We start from the raw sequence: 18,053 nt of genomic DNA on the forward strand, positions 1-18,053 counted from the left end.
CATTATTTACTTATTTTTGATGTATTCTTGATTAATGAGTTTGACAAAATTTCATTGCATCGACCCGGAATCGAACCCGGGCCCTCCGTGTTGCAGCCGAGCATTCTACCACTGAACCACCGATGCGATATATGGTTCACAGAACATAATTCTTTCCTTTGCCATTTTGTCATTAATGCTTTGAATGTCATTCCAATAAAAGGAATCGAAATTACACTCTCATTATTTACTTATTTTTGATGTATTCTTCATTAATGAGTTTGACAATATTTCATTGCATCTACCGGGAATCGAACCCGGGCCGCCCGCGTGGCAGGCGAGCATTCTACCACTGAACCACCGATGCGATATATCGTTCACAGAACATAATTCTTTCCTTGGCCATTTTGTCATTAATGCTTTGAATGTCATTCCAACAAAAGGAATCGAAATTACACTCTCATTATTTACTTATTTTTGATGTATTCTTCATTAATGAGTTTGACAAAATTTCATTGCATCGACCGGGAATCGAACCCGGGCCGCCCGCGTGGCAGGCAAGCATTCTACCACTGAACCACCGATGCGATATATCGTTCACAGAACATAATTCTTTCCTTTGCCATTTTGTCATTAATGCTTTGAATGTCATTCCAACAAAAGGAATCGAAATTACACTCTCATTATTTACTTCGTTTTTTATGTATTCTTCATTAATGAGTTTGACAAAATTACATTGCATCGACCGGGAATCGAACCCGGGCCGCCCGCGTGGTAGGCGAGGATTCTACCACTGAACCACCGATGCGATATATCGTTCACAGAACATAATTCTTTCCTTTGCCATTTTGTCATTAATGCTTTGAATGTCATTCCAACAAAAGGAATCGAAATTACACTCTCATTATTTACTTATTTTTTATGTATTCTTCATTAATGAGTTTGACAAAATTACATTGCATCGACCGGGAATCGAACCCGGGCCGCCCGCGTGGCAGGCGAGCATTCTACCACTGAACCACCGATGCGATATATCCTTCACAGAACATAATTCTGTCCTTTGCCATTTTGTCATTAATGCTTTGAATGTCATTCCGACGAAAGGAATCGAAATTACACTCTCATTATTTAATGATTTTTTATGTATTCTTGATTAATGAGTTTGACAAAATTTCATTGCATCGACCCGGAATCGAACCCGGGCCCCCCATGTTTCAGCCGAGCATTCTACCACTGAACCACCGATGCGATATATCGTTCACAGAACATAATTCTGTCCTTTGCCATTTTGTCATTAATGCTTTGAATGTCATTCCAACAAAAGGAATCGAAATCACACTCTCATTATTTACTTATTTTTGATGTATTCTTCATTATGAGTTTGACAAAATTTCATTGCATCGACCGGGAATCGAACCCGGGCCGCCTGCGTGGCAGGCGAGCATTCTACCACTGAACCACCGATACGTTATATCGTTCACAGAACATAATTCTTTCCTTTGCCATTTTGTCATTAATGCTTTGAATGTCATTCCAACAAAAGGAATCGAAATTACACTCTCATTATTTACTTCGTTTTTGATGTATTTTTCATTAATGAGTTTGACAAAATTTCATTGCATCGACCGGGAATCGAACCCAGGCCGCCCGCGTGGCAGGCGAGCATTCTACCACTGAACCACCGATGCGATATATCGTTCACAGAACATAATTCTTTCCTTTGCCATTTTGTCATTAATGCTTTGAATGTCATTCCAACAAAAGGAATCGAAATTATACTCTCATTATTTACTTATTTTTGATGTATTCTTGATTAATGAGTTTGACAAAATTTCATTGCATGGGACCGGCAATTGAACCCCGGCCGCCCGCGTGGCAGGCGAGCATTCTACCACTGAACCACCGATGCGATATATCGGTCACAGAACATAATTCTTTCCTTTGCCATTTTGTCATTAATGCTTTGAATGTCATTCCAACAAAAGGAATCGAAATTACACTCTCATTATTTACTTATTTTTGATGTATTCTTCATTAATGAGTTTGACAAAATTTCATTGCATCGACCGGGAATCGAACCCGGGCCGCCCGCGTGGCAGGCAAGCATTCTACCACTGAATCACCGATGCGATATATCGTTCACAGAACATAATTCTTTCCTTTGCCATTTTGTCATTAATGCTTTGAATGTCATTCCAACAAAAAGAATCGAAATTACACTCTCATTATTTACTTATTTTTGATGTATTCTTCATTAATGAGTTTGACAAAATTTCATTGCATCGACCGGGAATCGAACCCGGGCCGCCCGCGTGGCAGGCAAGCATTCTACCACTGAACCACCGATGCGATATATCGTTCACAGAACATAATTCTTTCCTTTGCCATTTTGTCATTAATGCTTTGAATGTCATTCCAACAAAAGGAATCGAAATTACACTCTCATTATTTACTTCGTTTTTTATGTATTCTTCATTAATGAGTTTGACAAAATTTCATTGCATCGACCGGGAATCGAACCCGGGCCGCCCGCGTGGTAGGCAAGCATTCTACCACTGAACCACCGATGCGATATATCGTTTACAGAACATAATTCTTTCCTTTGCCATTTTGTCATTAATGCTTTGAATGTCATTCCAACAAAAGGAATCGAAATTACACTCTCATTATTTACTTCGTCTTTTATGTATTCTTCATTATTGAGTTTGACAAAATTTCATTGCATCGACCAGGAATCGAACCCGGGCCGCCCGCGTGGCAGGCGAGCATTCTACCACTGAACCACCGATGCGATATATCGTTCACAGAACATAATTCTTTCCTTTGCCATTTTGTCATTAATGCTTTGAATGTCATTCCAACAAAAGGAATCGAAATTACACTCTCATTATTTACTTATTTTTGATGTATTCTTCATTAATGAGTTTGACAAAATTTTATTGCATCGACCGGGAATCGAACCCGGGCCGCCACAGTGGCAGGCGAGCATTCTACCACTGAACCACCGATGCGATATATCGTTCACAGAACATAATTCTTTCCTTTGCCATTTTGTCATTAATGCTTTGAATGTCATTCCAACAAAAGGAATCGGAATTACACTCTCATTATTTACTTACTTTTTGAAGTATTCTTCATTATTGAGTTTGAGAAAATTTCATATCATCGATCGGGAATCATACCCGGGCCGCTACCGCGGCAGGCGAGCATTCTACCACTGAACCACCGATGCGATATATCGTTCACAGAACATAATTCTTTCCTTTGCCATTTGGTCATTAATGCTTTGAATGTCATTCCAACAAAAGGAATCGAAATTACACTCTCATTATTTACTTCGATTTTTATGTATTCTTCATTAATGAGTTTGACAAAATTTCATTGCATCGACCGGGAATCGAACTCGGGCCGCCCGCGTGGCAGGCGAGCATTCTACCACTGTACCACCGAGTCGATATATCGTTCACAGAACATAATTCTTTCCTTTGCCATTTTGTAATTAATGCTTTGAATGTCATTCCAACAAAAGGAATCGAATTTACAAGCTCATTATTTACTTATGTTTGATGTATTCTTCATTAATGAGTTTGAAAAAATTTCATTGCATCGACCCGGAATCGAACCCGGGCCACCGTGTGGCAGCCGAGCATTCTACCACTGAACCACCGATGCGATATATCGTTCACAGAACATAATTCTTTCCTTTGCCATTTTGTCATTAATGCTTTGAATGTCATTCCAACAAAAGGAATCGAAATTACATGCTCATTATTTACTTCGTTTTTTGTGTATTCTTAATTAATGAGTTTGACAAAATTTCATTGCATCGACCGGGAATCGAACCTTGGCCGCCCGTGTGGCAGCCGAGCATTCTACAACTGAACCACCGATGCGACATATCTCTCGCAGAACACAATTCTTTCCTTTGCCATTTTGTCATTAATGCTTTGAATGTCATTCCAACAAAAGGAATCGAAATTACACGCTCATTATTTACTTCGTTTTTGATGTATTCTTCATTAATGAGTTTGACAAAATTTCATTCCTTCGACCGGGAATCGAACCCGGCTCGCCTGCATTGTCGGCGAGCATTCTACCACTGAATCACCGATGCGATATATCGTTCACAGAACATAATTCTTTCCTTTGCCATTTTGTCATTAATGCTTTGAATGTCATTCCAGCAAAAGGAATCGAAATTACACTCTCATTATTTACTTCGTTTTTTATGTATTCTTCATTAATGAGTTAGAAAAAATTTCATTGCATCGACCCGGAATCGAATCCGGGCCGCCCGCGTGGCAGGCCAGCCTTCTACCACTGAACCACCGATGCGATATATCGTTCACAGAACATATTTCTTTCCGTTGCCATTTTGTCATTAATGCTTTGAATGTCATTCCAACAAAAGGAATCGAAATTACACTCTCATTATTTACTTCGTTTTTATGTATTCTTCATTAATGAGTTTGACAAAATTTCATTGCATCGACCGGGAATCGAACCCGGGCCGCCTGCGTGGCAGGCGAGCATTCTACCACTGAACCACCGATGCGATATATCGTTCACAGAACATAATTCTTTCTTTTGCTATTTTGTGATTAAGGCTTTGAATGTCATTCCAACAAAAGGAATCCAACTTACACTCTCATTATTTACTAATTTTTGATGTATTCTTCATTAATGAGTTTGACAAAATTTCATTGCATCGACCGGGAATCGAACCCGGGCCGCCACAGTGGCAGGCGAGCATTCTACCACTGAACCACCGATGCGATATATCGTTCACAGAACATAATTTTTTCCTTTGCCATTTTGTCATTAATGCTGTGAATGTCATTCCAACAAAAGGAATCGAAATTACACTCTCATTATTTACTTATATTTTTATGTATTCTTCATAATTGAGTTTGACAAAATTTCATTGCATCGACCGGGAATCGAACCCGGGCCGCCCGCGTGGACGGCGTGCATTCTACCACTGAACCACCGATGCGACATATCGTTCACAGAACATAATTCTTTCCTTTGCCATTTTTTCATTAATGCTTTGAATGTCATTCCAACAAAAGGAATCGAAATTACACTCTCATTATTTACTTATTTTTGATGTATTGTTTATTAAAAAGTTTGACAAAGTTTCATTGCATCGACCGGGAATCGAACCCGGGCCGCCCGCGTGGGAGGCGAGCATTCTACCACTGAACCACCGATGCGATATATCGTTCACAGAACATAATTCTTTCCTTTGCCATTTTGTCATTAATGCTTTGAATGTCATTCCAAAAAAATGAATCGAAATTACACTCCCATTATTTACTTCGTTTTTTATGTATTCTTCATTAATGAGTTTTACAAAATTTCATTGCATCGACCGGGAATCGCACCCGGGCCTCCCGCGTGGCAGGCGAGCATTCTCCCACTGAACCACCGATGCGATATATCGTTCACAGAACATAATTCTTTCCTTTGCCATTTTGTCATTAATGCTTTGAATGTCATTCCAACAAAAGGAATCGAAATTACACTCTCATTATTTAATTATTTTTGATGTATTGTTAATTAAAGAGTTTGACAAAGTTTCATTGCATCGACCGGGAATCGAACCCGGGCCGCCCGCGTGGGAGGCGAGCATTCTACCACTGAACCACCGATGCGATATATCGTTCACAGAACATAATTCTTTCCTTTGCCATTTTGTCATTAATGCTTTGAATGTCATTCCAACAAAAGGAATCGAAATTACACTCTCATTATTTATTTATTTTAGATGTGTTCTTCATTGATGAGTTTGAAAAAATTTCATTGCATCGACCGGGAATCGCACCCGGGCCGCCCGCGTGGCAGGTTAGCATTCTACCACTGAACCACCGATGCGATATATCGTTCACAGAACATAATTCTTTCCTTTGCCCTTTTGTCATTAATGCTTTGAATGTCATTCCAACAAAAGGAATCGAAATTACACTCTCATTATTTACTTATTTTTGATGTATTGTTCATTAAAGAGTTTGACAAAGTTTCATTGCATCGACCGGGAATCGAACCCGGGCCGCCAGCGTGGCAGGCGAGCATTCTACCACTGAACCACCGATGCGATATATCGTTCACAGAACATAATTCTTTCCTTTGCCATTTTGTCATTAATGCTTTGAATGTCATTCCAACAAAAGGAATCGAAATTACACTCTCATTATTTACTTAATTTTTATGTATTCTTCATTAATGAGTTTGACAAAATTTCATTGTATCGACCGGAAATCGAAACCGGGCCGCCCGCGTGGCAGGCGAGCATTCTACCACTGAACCACCGATGCGATATATCGTTCACAGAACATAATTCTTTCCTTTGCCATTTTGTCATTAATGCTTTGAATGTCATTCCAACAAAAGGAATCGAAATTACACTCTCATTATTTACTTTATTTTTATGTATTCTTCATTAATGAGTTTGACAAAATTTCATTGTATCGACCGGAAATCGAACCCGGGCCGCCCGCGTGGCAGGCGAGCATTCTACCACTGAACCATCGATGCGATATATCGTTCACAGAACATAATTCTTTCCTTTGCCATTTTGTCATTAATGCTTTGAATGTCATTCCAACAAATCGAATCGAAATTACACTCTCATTATTTACTTATTTTAGATGTGTTCTTCATTAATGAGTTTGACAAAATTTCATTGCATCGACCGGGAATCGAACCCGGGCCGCCCGCGTGGACGGTGAGCATTCTACCACTGAACCACCGATGCGATATATCGTTCGCAGAACATAATTCTTTCCTTTGCCATTTTGTCATTAATGCTTTGAATGTCATTCCAACAAAAGGAATCGAAATTACACTCTCATTATTTACTTATTTTTGATGTATTGTTCATTAAAGAGTTTGACAAAATTTCATTGCATCGACCGGGAATCGACCTCGGGCCGCCAGCGTCGTCGGCGAGCATTCTACCACTGAACCACCGATGCGATATATCGTTCACAGAACATAATTCTTTCCTTTCCCATTTTGTCATTAATGCGTTGAATGTCATTCCAACAAAAGGAATCGAAATTACACTCTCATTATTTACTTTATTTTTATGTATTCTTCATTAATGAGTTTGACAAAATTTCATTGCATCGACCGGGAATCGAACCCGAGCCGTCTGCGTGGCAGGCGAGCATTCTACCACTGAACCACCGATGCGATATATCGTTCACAGAACATAATTCTTTCCTTTGCCATTTTGTCATTAATGCTTTGAATGTCATTCCAACAAAAGGAATCGAAATTACACTCTCATTATTTACTTTATTTTTATGTATTCTTCATTAATTAGTTTGACAAAATTTCATTGCATCGACCGGGAATCGCACCCGGGCCGCGCGCGTGGGAGGCGAGCATTCTACCACTGAACCACCGATGCGATATATCGTTGACAGAACATAATTCTTTCCTTTCCCATTTTGTCATTAATGCTTTGAATGTCATTCCAACAAAAGGAATCGAAATTACACTCTCATTATTTACTTAATTTTTATGTATTCTTCATTAATGAGTTTGACAAAATTTCATTGCATCGACCGGGAATCGAACCCGGGCCGCCCGCGTCGCAGGCGAGAATTCTACCACTGAACCACCGATGCGATATATCGTTCACAGAACATAATAATGCTTTCCTTTGCCATTTTGTCATTAATGCTTTGAATGTCATTCCAACAAAAGGAATCCAAATTACACTCTCATTATTTAATTATTTTTGATGTATTGTTCATTAAAGAGTTTGAAAAACTTTCATTGCATCGACCGGGAATCGAACCCGGGCTGCAACAGTGGCAGGGGAGCATTCTACCACTGAACCACCGATGCGATATATCGTTCACAGAACATAATTTTTTCCTTTGCCATTTTGTCATTAATGCTTTGAATGTCATTCCAACAAAAGGAATCGAAATTACACTCTCATTATTTACTTCGTTTTTTATGTATTCTTCATTAATGAGTTTGTCAAAATTTCATTGCATCGACCGGGAATCGAACCCGGGCCGCACGCGTGGCAGGCGAGCATTCTACCACTGAACCACCGATGCGATATATCGTTCACAGAACATAATTCTTTCCTTTGCCATTTTGTCATTAATGCTTTGAATGTCATTCCAACAAAAGGAATCGAAATTACACTCTCATTATTTACTTAATTTTTATGTATTCTTCATTAATGAGTTTAACAAAATTTCATTGCATCGACCGGGAATCAAACCCGGGCCGCCAGCGTGGCAAGCGAGCCTTCTACCACTGAACCACCGATGCGATATATCGTTCACAGAACATAATTCTTTCCTTTGCCATTTTGTCATTAATGCTTTGAATGTCATTCCAACAAAAGGAATCGAAATTACACTCTCATTATTTACTTAATTTTTTGTATTCTTCATTAATGAGTTTGACAAAATTTCATTGTATCGAACGGGAATCGAACCCGGGCCGCCCGCGTGGCAGGCGAGCATTCTACCACTGAACCACCGATGCGATATATCGTTCACAGAACATAATTCTTTCCTTTGCCATTTTGTCATTAATGCTTTGAATGTCATTCCAACAAAAGGAATCGAAATTACACTCTCATTATTTACTTCGTTTTTTATGTATTCTTCATTAATGAGTTTGACAAAATTTCATTGCATCGATCGGGAATCGAACCGGGGCCGCCCGCGTGGCAGGCGAGCATTCTATTACTGAACCACCGATGCGATATATCGTTCACAGAACATAATTCTTTCCTTTGCCATTTTGTCATTAATGCTTTGAATGTCATTCCAACAAAAGGAATCGAAATTACACTCGCATTATTTTCTTCGTTTTTGATGTATTCTTCATTAATGAGTTTGACAAAATTTCATTGCATCGACCGGGAATCGCACCCGGCCCGCCCGCGTGGGAGGCGAGCATTCTACCACTGAACCACCGATGCGATATATCGTTCACACAACATAATTCTTTCCTTTCCCATTTTGTCATTAATTCTTTGAATGTCATTCCAACAAAAGGAATCGAAATTACACTCTCATTATTTACTTAATTTTTATGTATTCTTCATTAATGAGTTTGACAAAATTTCATTGCATCGACCGGGAATCGAACTCGGGCCGCCCGCGTCGCAGGCGAGCATTCTACCACTGAACCACCGATGCGATATATCGTTCACAGAACATAATTCTTTCCTTTGCCATTTTGTCATTAATGCTTTGAATGTCATTCCAACAAAAGGAATCCAAATTACACTCTCATTATTTACTTATTTTTGATGTATTGTTCATTAAAGAGTTTGAAAAACTTTCATTGCATCGACCGGGAATCGAACCCGGGCGGCCACAGTGGCAGGGGAGCATTCTACCACTGAACCACCGATGCGATATATCGTTCACAGAACATAATTCTTTCCTTTGCCATTTTGTCATTAATGCTTTGAATGTCATTCCAACAAAAGGAATCGAAATTACACTCTCATTATTTACTTCGTTTTTTATGTATTCTTCATTAATGAGTTTGTCAAAATTTCATTGCATCGACCGGGAATCGAACCCGGGCCGCACGCGTTGCAGGCGAGCATTCTACCACTGAACCACCGATGCGATATATCGTTCACAGAACATAATTCTTTCCTTTGCCATTTGGTCATTAATGCTTTGAATGTCATTCCAACAAAAGGAATCGAAATTACACTCTCATTATTTACTTCGTTTTTTATGTATTCTTAATTAATGAGTTTGTCAAAATTTCATTGCATCGACCGGGAATCGAACCCGGGCCGCACGCGTTGCAGGCGAGCATTCTACCACTGAACCACCGATGCGATATATCGTTCACAGAACATAATTCTTTCCTTTGCCATTTTGTCATTAATGCTTTGAATGTCATTCCAACAAAAGAAATCCAAATTACACTCTCATTATTTACTTAATTTTTTGTATTCTTCATTAATGAGTTTGACAAAATTTCATTGTATCGAACGGGAATCGAACCCGGGCCGCCCGCGTGGCAGGCGAGCATTCTACCACTGAACCACCGATGCGATATATCGTTCACAGAACATAATTCTTTCCTTTGCCATTTTGTCATTAATGCTTTGAATGTCATTCCAGCAAAAGGAATCGAAATTACACTCTCATTATTTACTTAATTTTTATGTATTCTTCATTAATGAGTTTGACAAAATTTCATTCTATCGACCTGAAATCGAACTCGGGCCGCCCGCGTGGCAGGCGAGCATTCTACCACTGAACCACCGATGCGATATATCGTTCACAGAACATAATTCTTTCCTTTGCCATTTTGTCATTAATGCTTTGAATGTCATTCCAACAAAACGAATCGAAATTACACTCTCATTATTTACTTATTTTAGATGTGTTCTTCATTAATGAGTTTGACAAAATTTCATTGCATCGACCGGGAATCGACCCCGGGCCGCCCGCGTGGAAGGCGAGCATTCTACCACTGAACCACCGATGCGATATATCGTTCACAGAACATAATTCTTTCCTTTGCCATTTTGTTATTAATGCTTTGAATGTCATTCCAACAAAAGGAATCGAAATTACACTCTCATTATTTACTTAATTTTTATGTATTCTTCATTAATGAGTTTGTCAAAATTTCATTGTATTGACCTGAAATCGAACCCGGGCCGCCCGCGTGGCAGGCGAGCATTCTACCACTGAACCACCGCTGCGATATATCGTTCACAGAACATAAGTATTTCCTTTGCCATTTTGTCATTAATGCTTTGAATGTCATTCCAACAAAAGGAATCGAAATTACACTCTCATTATTTACTTATTTTAGATGTGTTCTCCATTAATGAGTTTGACAAAATTTCATTGCATCGACCGGGATTCGAACCCGGTCCGCCCGCGTGGCAGGCGAGCATTCTACCACTGAACCACCGATGCGATATATCGTTCACAGAACATAATTCTTTCCTTTGCCATTTTGTCATTAATGCTTTGAATGTCATTCCAACAAAAGGAATCGAAATTACACTCTCATTATTTACTTATTTTTGATGTATTGTTCAGTAATGAGTTTGACAAAGTTTCATTGCATCGACCGGGAATCGAACCCGGGCCGCCCGCGTGGGAGGCGAGCATTCTACCACTGAACCACCGATGCGATATATCGTTCACAGAACATAATTCTTTCCTTTGCCATTTTGTCATTAATGCTTTGAATGTCATTCCAACAAAACGAATCGAAATTACACTCTCATTATTTACTTCTTTTTGATGTATTCTTCATTAATGAGTTTGAAAAAATTTCATTGCATCGACCGGGAATCAAACCCGGGCTGCCACAGTGGAAGGCGAGCATTCTACCACTGAACCACCGATGCGATATATCGTTCACAGAACATAATTCTTTCCTTTGCCATTTTGTAATTAATGCTTTGAATGTCATTCCAACAAAAGGAATCGAAATTACACTCTCATTATTTAATTATTTTTGATGTATTGTTCATTAAAGAGTTTGACAAAATTTCATTGCTTCGACCGGGAATCGAACCCGGGCCGCCCGCGTGGCAGACGAGCATTCTACCACCGAACCACCGATGCGATATATCGTTCACGGAACATAATTCTTTCCTTTTCCATTTTGTCATTAATGCTTTGAATGTCATTCCAACAAAAGGAATCGGAATTACACTCTCATTATTTACTTATTTTTGATGTATTCTGCATTAATGAGTTTGACACAAGTCCATTTCGTCAACCGGGAATCGAACCCGGGCCGCCCGCGTGGCTGGCGAGCATTCTACCACTGAACCACCGATGCGATATATCGTTCACAGAACATAATTCTTTCCTTTGCTATTTTGTGATTAAGGCTTTGAATGTCATTCCAACAAAACGAATCGAAATTACATTCTCATTATTTACTTAATTTTTATCTATTCTTCATTAATGAGTTTAACAAAATTTCATTGCATCGACCGGGAATCAAACCCGGGCCGCCAGCGTGGCAAGCGAGCATTCTACCACTGAACCACCGATGCGATATATCGTTCACAGAACATAATTCTTTCCTTTGCCATTTTGTCATTAATGCTTTGAATGTCATTCCAACAAAAGGAATCGAAATTACACTCTCATTATTTACTTAATTTTTTGTATTCTTCATTAATGAGTTTGACAAAATTTCATTGTATCGAACGGGAATCGCACCCGGGCCGCCAACGTGGCAGGCGAGCATTCTACCACTGAACCATCGATGCGATATATCGTTCACAGAACATAATTCTTTCCTTTGCCATTTTGTCATTAATGCTTTGAATGTCATTCCAACAAAAGGAATCGAAATTACACTCTCATTATTTACTTCGTTTTTTATGTATTCTTCATTAATGAGTTTGACAAAATTTCATTGCATCGATCGGGAATCGAACCGGGGCCGCCCGCGTTGCAGGCGAGCATTCTATTACTGAACCACCGATGCGATATATCGTTCACAGAACATAATTCTTTCCTTTGCCATTTTGTCATTAATGCTTTGAATGTCATTCCAACAAAAGGAATCGAAATTACACTCGCATTATTTTCTTCGTTTTTGATGTATTCTTCATTAATGAGTTTGACAAAATTTCATTGCATCGACCGGGAATCGCACCCGGCCCGCCCGCGGTGGAGGCGAGCATTCTACCACTGAACCACCGATGCGATATATCGTTCACACAACATAATTCTTTCCTTTCCCATTTTGTCATTAATTCTTTGAATGTCATTCCAACAAAAGGAATCGAAATTACACTCTCATTATTTACTTAATTTTTATGTATTCTTCATTAATGAGTTTGACAAAATTTCATTGCATCGACCGGGAATCGAACCCGGGCCGCCCGCGTCGCAGGCGAGCATTCTACCACTGAACCACCGATGCGATATATCGTTCACAGAACATAATAATGCTTTACTTTGCCATTTTGTCATTAATGCTTTGAATGTCATTCCAACAAAAGGAATCCAAATTACACTCTCATTATTTACTTATTTTTGATGTATTGTTCATTAAAGAGTTTGAAAAACTTTCATTGCATCGACCGGGAATCGAACCCGGGCGGCCACAGTGGCAGGGGAGCATTCTACCACTGAACCACCGATGCGATATATCGTTCACAGAACATAATTCTTTCCTTTGCCATTTTGTCATTAATGCTTTGAATGTCATTCCAACAAAAGGAATCGAAATTACACTCTCATTATTTACTTAATTTTTTGTATTCTTCATTAATGAGTTTGACAAAATTTCATTGTATCGAACGGGAATCGAACCCGGGCCGCCCGCGTGGCAGGCGAGCATTCTACCACTGAACCATCGATGCGATATATCGTTCACAGAACATAATTCTTTCCTTTGCCATTTTGTCATTAATGCTTTGAATGTCATTCCAACAAAAGGAATCGAAATTACACTCTCATTATTTACTTCGTTTTTTATGTATTCTTCATTAATGAGTTTGACAAAATTTCATTGCATCGATCGGGAATCGAACCGGGGCCGCCCGCGTTGCAGGCGAGCATTCTATTACTGAACCACCGATGCGATATATCGTTCACAGAACATAATTCTTTCCTTTGCCATTTTGTCATTAATGCTTTGAATGTCATTCCAACAAAAGGAATCGAAATTACACTCGCATTATTTTCTTCGTTTTTGATGTATTCTTCATTAATGAGTTTGACAAAATTTCATTGCATCGACCGGGAATCGCACCCGGCCCGCCCGCGTGGGAGGCGAGCATTCTACCACTGAACCACCGATGCGATATATCGTTCACACAACATAATTCTTTCCTTTCCCATTTTGTCATTAATTCTTTGAATGTCATTCCAACAAAAGGAATCGAAATTACACTCTCATTATTTACTTAATTTTTATGTATTCTTCATTAATGAGTTTGACAAAATTTCATTGCATCGACCGGGAATCGAACCCGGGCCGCCCGCGTCGCAGGCGAGCATTCTACCACTGAACCACCGATGCGATATATCGTTCACAGAACATAATAATGCTTTACTTTGCCATTTTGTCATTAATGCTTTGAATGTCATTCCAACAAAAGGAATCCAAATTACACTCTCATTATTTACTTATTTTTGATGTATTGTTCATTAAAGAGTTTTAAAAACTTTCATTGCATCGACCGGGAATCGAACCCGGGCGGCCACAGTGGCAGGGGAGCATTCTACCACTGAACCACCGATGCGATATATCGTTCACAGAACATAATTCTTTCCTTTGCCATTTTGTCATTAATGCTTTGAATGTCATTCCAACAAAAGGAATCGAAATTACACTCTCATTATTTACTTCGTTTTTTATGTATTCTTCATTAATGAGTTTGTCAAAATTTCATTGCATCGACCGGGAATCGAACCCGGGCCGCACGCGTTGCAGGCGAGCATTCTACCACTGAACCACCGATGCGATATATCGTTCACAGAACATAATTCTTTCCTTTGCCATTTTGTCATTAATGCTTTGAATGTCATTCCAACAAAAGGAATCGAAATTACACTCTCATTATTTACTTCGTTTTTTATGTATTCTTAATTAATGAGTTTGTCAAAATTTCATTGCATCGACCGGGAATCGAACCCGGGCCGCACGCGTTGCAGGCGAGCATTCTACCACTGAACCACCGATGCGATATATCGTTCACAGAACATAATTCTTTCCTTTGCCATTTTGTCATTAATGCTTTGAATGTCATTCCAACAAAAGAAATCCAAATTACACTCTCATTATTTACTTAATTTTTTGTATTCTTCATTAATGAGTTTGACAAAATTTCATTGTATCGAACGGGAATCGAACCCGGGCCGCCCGCGTGGCAGGCGAGCATTCTACCACTGAACCACCGATGCGATATATCGTTCACAGAACATAATTCTTTCCTTTGCCATTTTGTCATTAATGCTTTGAATGTCATTCCAGCAAAAGGAATCGAAATTACACTCTCATTATTTACTTAATCTTTATGTATTCTTCATTAATGAGTTTGACAAAATTTCATTGTATCGACCTGAAATCGAACTCGGGCCGCCCGCGTGGCAGGCGAGCATTCTACCACTGAACCACCGATGCGATATATCGTTCACAGAACATAATTCTTTCCTTTGCCATTTTGTCATTAATGCTTTGAATGTCATTCCAACAAAACGAATCCAAATTACACTCTCATTATTTACTTATTTTAGATGTGTTCTTCATTAATGAGTTTGACAAAATTTCATTGCATCGACCGGGAATCGACCCCGGGCCGCCCGCGTGGCAGGCGAGCATTCTACCACTGAACCACCGATGCGATATATCGTTCACAGAACATAATTCTTTCCTTTGCCATTTTGTCATTAATGCTTTGAATGTCATTCCAACAAAAGGAATCGAAATTACACTCTCATTATTTACTTAATTTTTATGTATTCTTCATTAATGAGTTTGTCAAAATTTCATTGTATTGACCTGAAATCGAACCCGGGCCGCCCGCGTGGCAGGCGAGCATTCTACCACTGAACCACCGCTGCGATATATCGTTCACAGAACATAAGTATTTCCTTTGCCATTTTGTCATTAATGCTTTGAATGTCATTCCAACAAAAGGAATCGAAATTACACTCTCATTATTTACTTATTTTAGATGTGTTCTCCATTAATGAGTTTGACAAAATTTCATTGCATCGACCGGGATTCGAACCCGGTCCGCCCGCGTGGCAGGCGAGCATTCTACCACTGAACCACCGATGCGATATATCGTTCACAGAACATAATTCTTTCCTTTGCCATTTTGTCATTAATGCTTTGAATGTAATTCCAACAAAAGGAATCGAAATTACACTCTCATTATTTACTTCGTTTTTGATGTATTGTTCAGTAATGAGTTTGACAAAGTTTCATTGCATCGACCGGGAATCGAACCCGGGCCGCCCGCGTGGGAGGCGAGCATTCTACCACTGAACCACCGATGCGATATATCGTTCACAGAACATAATTCTTTCCTTTGCCATTTTGTCATTAATGCTTTGAATGTCATTCCAACAAAACGAATCGAAATTACACTCTCATTATTTACTTCTTTTTGATGTATTCTTCATTAATGAGTTTGAAAAAATTTCATTGCATCGACCGGGAATCAAACCCGGGCTGCCACAGTGGAAGGCGAGCATTCTACCACTGAACCACCGATGCGATATATCGTTCACAGAACATAATTCTTTCCTTTGCCATTTTGTAATTAATGCTTTGAATGTCATTCCAACAAAAGGAATCGAAATTACACTCTCATTATTTAATTATTTTTGATGTATTGTTCATTAAAGAGTTTGACAAAATTTCATTGCTTCGACCGGGAATCGAACCCGGGCCGCCCGCGTGGCAGACGAGCATTCTACCACCGAACCACCGATGCGATATATCGTTCACGGAACATAATTCTTTCCTTTGCCATTTTGTCATTAATGCTTTGAATGTCATTCCAACAAAAGAAATCGGAATTACACTCTCATTATTTACTTATTTTTGATGTATTCTGCATTAATGAGTTTGACACAAGTCCATTTCGTCAACCGGGAATCGAACCCGGGCCGCCCGCGTGGCTGGCGAGCATTCTACCACTGAACCACCGATGCGATATATCGTTCACAGAACATAATTCTTTCCTTTGCTATTTTGTGATTAAGGCTTTGAATGTCATTCCAACAAAACGAATCGAAATTACACTCTCATTATTTACTTAATTTTTATCTATTCTTCATTAATGAGTTTAACAAAATTTCATTGCATCGACCGGGAATCAAACCCGGGCCGCCAGCGTGGCAAGCGAGCATTCTACCACTGAACCACCGATGCGATATATCGTTCACAGAACATAATTCTTTCCTTTGCCATTTTGTCATTAATGCTTTGAATGTCATTCCAACAAAAGGAATCGAAATTACACTCTCATTATTTACTTAATTTTTTGTATTCTTCATTAATGAGTTTGACAAAATTTCATTGTATCGAACGGGAATCGAACCCGGGCCGCCCGCGTGGCAGGCGAGCATTCTACCACTGAACCATCGATGCGATATATCGTTCACAGAACATAATTCTTTCCTTTGCCATTTTGTCATTAATGCTTTGAATGTCATTCCAACAAAAGGAATCGAAATTACACTCTCATTATTTACTTCGTTTTTTATGTATTCTTCATTAATGAGTTTGACAAAATTTCATTGCATCGATCGGGAATCGAACCGGGGCCGCCCGCGTGGCAGGCGAGCATTCTATTACTGAACCACCGATGCGATATATCGTTCACAGAACATAATTCTTTCCTTTGCCATTTTGTCATTAATGCTTTGAATGTCATTCCAACAAAAGGAATCGAAATTACACTCGCATTATTTTCTTCGTTTTTGATGTATTCTTCATTAATGAGTTTGACAAAATTTCATTGCATCGACCGGGAATCGCACCCGGCCCGCCCGCGTGGGAGGCGAGCATTCTACCACTGAACCACCGATGCGATATATCGTTCACACAACATAATTCTTTCCTTTCCCATTTTGTCATTAATTCTTTGAATGTCATTCCAACAAAAGGAATCGAAATTACACTCTCATTATTTACTTAATTTTTATGTATTCTTCATTAATGAGTTTGACAAAATTTCATTGCATCGAACGGGAATCGAACCCGGGCCGCCCGCGTCGCAGGCGAGCATTCTACCACTGAACCACCGATGCGATATATCGTTCACAGAACATAATAATGCTTTACTTTGCCATTTTGTCATTAATGCTTTGAATGTCATTCCAACAAAAGGAATCCAAATTACACTCTCATTATTTACTTATTTTTGATGTATTGTTCATTAAAGAGTTTGAAAAACTTTCATTGCATCGACCGGGAATCGAACCCGGGCGGCCACAGTGGCAGGGGAGCATTCTACCACTGAACCACCGATGCGATATATCGTTCACAGAACATAATTCTTTCCTTTGCCATTTTGTCATTAATGCTTTGAATGTCATTCCAACAAAAGG

At 39.3% G+C, this 18,053-nt stretch overlaps 39 non-coding genes across 39 annotated transcripts; all 39 read right to left on the bottom strand.

The window, feature by feature from the left end:
• Positions 1-275: 275 nt before the first annotated feature.
• Positions 276-346, bottom strand: Trnag-gcc (transfer RNA glycine (anticodon GCC)). The gene has a single exon. It is a non-coding gene; the product is annotated as a tRNA-Gly (tRNA).
• A 149-nt stretch (positions 347-495) lies between these two features.
• Trnag-gcc (transfer RNA glycine (anticodon GCC)) lies at positions 496-566 on the bottom strand. The gene has a single exon. It is a non-coding gene; the product is annotated as a tRNA-Gly (tRNA).
• Positions 567-716: 150 nt separating this feature from the next.
• Trnag-acc (transfer RNA glycine (anticodon ACC)) lies at positions 717-787 on the bottom strand. The gene has a single exon. It is a non-coding gene; the product is annotated as a tRNA-Gly (tRNA).
• A 149-nt stretch (positions 788-936) lies between these two features.
• Positions 937-1,007, bottom strand: Trnag-gcc (transfer RNA glycine (anticodon GCC)). Its single transcript has one exon. It is a non-coding gene; the product is annotated as a tRNA-Gly (tRNA).
• Positions 1,008-1,596: 589 nt separating this feature from the next.
• Trnag-gcc (transfer RNA glycine (anticodon GCC)) lies at positions 1,597-1,667 on the bottom strand. The gene has a single exon. It is a non-coding gene; the product is annotated as a tRNA-Gly (tRNA).
• Positions 1,668-2,037: 370 nt separating this feature from the next.
• Trnag-gcc (transfer RNA glycine (anticodon GCC)) lies at positions 2,038-2,108 on the bottom strand. The gene has a single exon. It is a non-coding gene; the product is annotated as a tRNA-Gly (tRNA).
• Positions 2,109-2,257: 149 nt separating this feature from the next.
• On the bottom strand, positions 2,258-2,328 carry Trnag-gcc (transfer RNA glycine (anticodon GCC)). The gene has a single exon. It is a non-coding gene; the product is annotated as a tRNA-Gly (tRNA).
• A 150-nt stretch (positions 2,329-2,478) lies between these two features.
• Trnag-acc (transfer RNA glycine (anticodon ACC)) lies at positions 2,479-2,549 on the bottom strand. Its single transcript has one exon. It is a non-coding gene; the product is annotated as a tRNA-Gly (tRNA).
• Positions 2,550-2,699: 150 nt separating this feature from the next.
• Trnag-gcc (transfer RNA glycine (anticodon GCC)) lies at positions 2,700-2,770 on the bottom strand. Its single transcript has one exon. It is a non-coding gene; the product is annotated as a tRNA-Gly (tRNA).
• A 1,693-nt stretch (positions 2,771-4,463) lies between these two features.
• Trnag-gcc (transfer RNA glycine (anticodon GCC)) lies at positions 4,464-4,534 on the bottom strand. Its single transcript has one exon. It is a non-coding gene; the product is annotated as a tRNA-Gly (tRNA).
• Positions 4,535-4,904: 370 nt separating this feature from the next.
• On the bottom strand, positions 4,905-4,975 carry Trnag-ucc (transfer RNA glycine (anticodon UCC)). Its single transcript has one exon. It is a non-coding gene; the product is annotated as a tRNA-Gly (tRNA).
• Positions 4,976-5,124: 149 nt separating this feature from the next.
• Trnag-ccc (transfer RNA glycine (anticodon CCC)) lies at positions 5,125-5,195 on the bottom strand. Its single transcript has one exon. It is a non-coding gene; the product is annotated as a tRNA-Gly (tRNA).
• Positions 5,196-5,565: 370 nt separating this feature from the next.
• Trnag-ccc (transfer RNA glycine (anticodon CCC)) lies at positions 5,566-5,636 on the bottom strand. Its single transcript has one exon. It is a non-coding gene; the product is annotated as a tRNA-Gly (tRNA).
• Positions 5,637-6,005: 369 nt separating this feature from the next.
• Trnag-gcc (transfer RNA glycine (anticodon GCC)) lies at positions 6,006-6,076 on the bottom strand. Its single transcript has one exon. It is a non-coding gene; the product is annotated as a tRNA-Gly (tRNA).
• Positions 6,077-6,445: 369 nt separating this feature from the next.
• On the bottom strand, positions 6,446-6,516 carry Trnag-gcc (transfer RNA glycine (anticodon GCC)). Its single transcript has one exon. It is a non-coding gene; the product is annotated as a tRNA-Gly (tRNA).
• Positions 6,517-6,665: 149 nt separating this feature from the next.
• On the bottom strand, positions 6,666-6,736 carry Trnag-ucc (transfer RNA glycine (anticodon UCC)). The gene has a single exon. It is a non-coding gene; the product is annotated as a tRNA-Gly (tRNA).
• Positions 6,737-7,325: 589 nt separating this feature from the next.
• Trnag-ccc (transfer RNA glycine (anticodon CCC)) lies at positions 7,326-7,396 on the bottom strand. The gene has a single exon. It is a non-coding gene; the product is annotated as a tRNA-Gly (tRNA).
• Positions 7,397-7,545: 149 nt separating this feature from the next.
• Positions 7,546-7,616, bottom strand: Trnar-gcg (transfer RNA arginine (anticodon GCG)). Its single transcript has one exon. It is a non-coding gene; the product is annotated as a tRNA-Arg (tRNA).
• A 373-nt stretch (positions 7,617-7,989) lies between these two features.
• On the bottom strand, positions 7,990-8,060 carry Trnag-gcc (transfer RNA glycine (anticodon GCC)). The gene has a single exon. It is a non-coding gene; the product is annotated as a tRNA-Gly (tRNA).
• Positions 8,061-8,870: 810 nt separating this feature from the next.
• On the bottom strand, positions 8,871-8,941 carry Trnag-ccc (transfer RNA glycine (anticodon CCC)). The gene has a single exon. It is a non-coding gene; the product is annotated as a tRNA-Gly (tRNA).
• A 149-nt stretch (positions 8,942-9,090) lies between these two features.
• On the bottom strand, positions 9,091-9,161 carry Trnar-gcg (transfer RNA arginine (anticodon GCG)). Its single transcript has one exon. It is a non-coding gene; the product is annotated as a tRNA-Arg (tRNA).
• Positions 9,162-9,531: 370 nt separating this feature from the next.
• On the bottom strand, positions 9,532-9,602 carry Trnac-gca (transfer RNA cysteine (anticodon GCA)). Its single transcript has one exon. It is a non-coding gene; the product is annotated as a tRNA-Cys (tRNA).
• Positions 9,603-9,752: 150 nt separating this feature from the next.
• On the bottom strand, positions 9,753-9,823 carry Trnac-gca (transfer RNA cysteine (anticodon GCA)). Its single transcript has one exon. It is a non-coding gene; the product is annotated as a tRNA-Cys (tRNA).
• Positions 9,824-10,411: 588 nt separating this feature from the next.
• Positions 10,412-10,482, bottom strand: Trnag-ucc (transfer RNA glycine (anticodon UCC)). Its single transcript has one exon. It is a non-coding gene; the product is annotated as a tRNA-Gly (tRNA).
• Positions 10,483-10,851: 369 nt separating this feature from the next.
• Trnag-gcc (transfer RNA glycine (anticodon GCC)) lies at positions 10,852-10,922 on the bottom strand. Its single transcript has one exon. It is a non-coding gene; the product is annotated as a tRNA-Gly (tRNA).
• Positions 10,923-11,071: 149 nt separating this feature from the next.
• Positions 11,072-11,142, bottom strand: Trnag-ccc (transfer RNA glycine (anticodon CCC)). The gene has a single exon. It is a non-coding gene; the product is annotated as a tRNA-Gly (tRNA).
• A 1,470-nt stretch (positions 11,143-12,612) lies between these two features.
• Positions 12,613-12,683, bottom strand: Trnaw-cca (transfer RNA tryptophan (anticodon CCA)). Its single transcript has one exon. It is a non-coding gene; the product is annotated as a tRNA-Trp (tRNA).
• A 149-nt stretch (positions 12,684-12,832) lies between these two features.
• Positions 12,833-12,903, bottom strand: Trnar-gcg (transfer RNA arginine (anticodon GCG)). Its single transcript has one exon. It is a non-coding gene; the product is annotated as a tRNA-Arg (tRNA).
• Positions 12,904-13,274: 371 nt separating this feature from the next.
• Positions 13,275-13,345, bottom strand: Trnag-gcc (transfer RNA glycine (anticodon GCC)). The gene has a single exon. It is a non-coding gene; the product is annotated as a tRNA-Gly (tRNA).
• Positions 13,346-13,716: 371 nt separating this feature from the next.
• Positions 13,717-13,787, bottom strand: Trnag-ccc (transfer RNA glycine (anticodon CCC)). Its single transcript has one exon. It is a non-coding gene; the product is annotated as a tRNA-Gly (tRNA).
• A 149-nt stretch (positions 13,788-13,936) lies between these two features.
• Positions 13,937-14,007, bottom strand: Trnar-gcg (transfer RNA arginine (anticodon GCG)). The gene has a single exon. It is a non-coding gene; the product is annotated as a tRNA-Arg (tRNA).
• Positions 14,008-14,380: 373 nt separating this feature from the next.
• Positions 14,381-14,451, bottom strand: Trnac-gca (transfer RNA cysteine (anticodon GCA)). The gene has a single exon. It is a non-coding gene; the product is annotated as a tRNA-Cys (tRNA).
• A 150-nt stretch (positions 14,452-14,601) lies between these two features.
• On the bottom strand, positions 14,602-14,672 carry Trnac-gca (transfer RNA cysteine (anticodon GCA)). Its single transcript has one exon. It is a non-coding gene; the product is annotated as a tRNA-Cys (tRNA).
• Positions 14,673-15,260: 588 nt separating this feature from the next.
• Positions 15,261-15,331, bottom strand: Trnag-gcc (transfer RNA glycine (anticodon GCC)). Its single transcript has one exon. It is a non-coding gene; the product is annotated as a tRNA-Gly (tRNA).
• A 369-nt stretch (positions 15,332-15,700) lies between these two features.
• Positions 15,701-15,771, bottom strand: Trnag-gcc (transfer RNA glycine (anticodon GCC)). Its single transcript has one exon. It is a non-coding gene; the product is annotated as a tRNA-Gly (tRNA).
• A 150-nt stretch (positions 15,772-15,921) lies between these two features.
• On the bottom strand, positions 15,922-15,992 carry Trnag-ccc (transfer RNA glycine (anticodon CCC)). The gene has a single exon. It is a non-coding gene; the product is annotated as a tRNA-Gly (tRNA).
• A 1,028-nt stretch (positions 15,993-17,020) lies between these two features.
• On the bottom strand, positions 17,021-17,091 carry Trnag-gcc (transfer RNA glycine (anticodon GCC)). The gene has a single exon. It is a non-coding gene; the product is annotated as a tRNA-Gly (tRNA).
• Positions 17,092-17,462: 371 nt separating this feature from the next.
• On the bottom strand, positions 17,463-17,533 carry Trnag-ccc (transfer RNA glycine (anticodon CCC)). Its single transcript has one exon. It is a non-coding gene; the product is annotated as a tRNA-Gly (tRNA).
• A 149-nt stretch (positions 17,534-17,682) lies between these two features.
• Trnar-gcg (transfer RNA arginine (anticodon GCG)) lies at positions 17,683-17,753 on the bottom strand. The gene has a single exon. It is a non-coding gene; the product is annotated as a tRNA-Arg (tRNA).
• Positions 17,754-18,053: the final 300 nt, after the last annotated feature.

This window comes from Euprymna scolopes, chromosome 7 (assembly GCF_053919585.1).
Source record: "Euprymna scolopes isolate OS-2025 chromosome 7, ASM5391958v1, whole genome shotgun sequence".
NCBI classification, from domain to species: domain Eukaryota; kingdom Metazoa; phylum Mollusca; class Cephalopoda; order Sepiida; family Sepiolidae; genus Euprymna; species Euprymna scolopes.